Here is a 917-nt window from a genome sequence, read left to right on the forward strand (position 1 = left end):
CCGCCCCCTCCGCTCTTATACCGGTCTCAGTACGCCCCGCCCCACCTCTGCTGCCTCCGCCCCTAACTCGGCCTTCCGAAGACAGCCAGAGGCGGGACTAGGGCGGGGCTGCCCAAAAAGGGATCCTTCCGCAGGGGTGCTGACGGAGGCGGGGCGCAGAGATAATGCTCTCTCTGATTGGCTGTACGAGATCAATGGTTGCCTAGAAACGAGTAAATTATCGGCGGGGGGGGGGGGAAACGTGGGGGGAAGGGACAGGAGAAATAGAGCTGCGCAGGCGTGGTCGTAACTGAAAGTGTTCTTGGGGTCTCAGTGGAGGAAGGTGGTGTCCCAAGTTGTAGAGCTAATCTGCTGCCCTTTCTCCTCATTTAACCCCAGTGCTATCTATTACACACTAACTCGTCTAAATTGGAATTTAGTTCTATCCCTTTCTATTCTTCCTCTCTTTGCCCCTACCCTCTAACTCTGACCTTCCTCTCCCTCCCAGTCCCAGACTCACTCTGTCCCTCAAATCATAGTATCATAGACTTAGAATTAGCAAGACCTTAAGATAACCTACAGATCATAATGGCTTTAGTATTTTAAAGCTGAAAAGGAAGCGTATAGATCTAGGCTCACTCCCTCTTTTTTTTTTAATTAAAAAGTACTAGAAGCTGCCTCTAAGTATCTATTGATTGAGGAAATGCATAATTAAAAGAAACTATAAATTCGGGAACTTTTAAAGGTTTTTGTTGTTGCTGCTGATAAATTGTGATTGAACACAGCTGACAAATATAATCACAAAAGTCACAGCCCAAAAGTATTTCCCCAAAAACCCCTAACACAAAAAACAGTTCCTTGGAATTTACAGTTTGTTGGAAAGAGATTGCACCTTGACTTAATTTTTAATACTAATACTTGGGTTGGGTTTTTTTTAA

The sequence above is a fragment of the Phascolarctos cinereus genome, unplaced genomic scaffold (genome assembly GCF_003287225.1).
Source record: "Phascolarctos cinereus isolate Bilbo 61053 unplaced genomic scaffold, phaCin_HiC Scaffold_5;HRSCAF=322, whole genome shotgun sequence".
Classification (NCBI taxonomy): Eukaryota; Metazoa; Chordata; class Mammalia; order Diprotodontia; family Phascolarctidae; genus Phascolarctos; species Phascolarctos cinereus.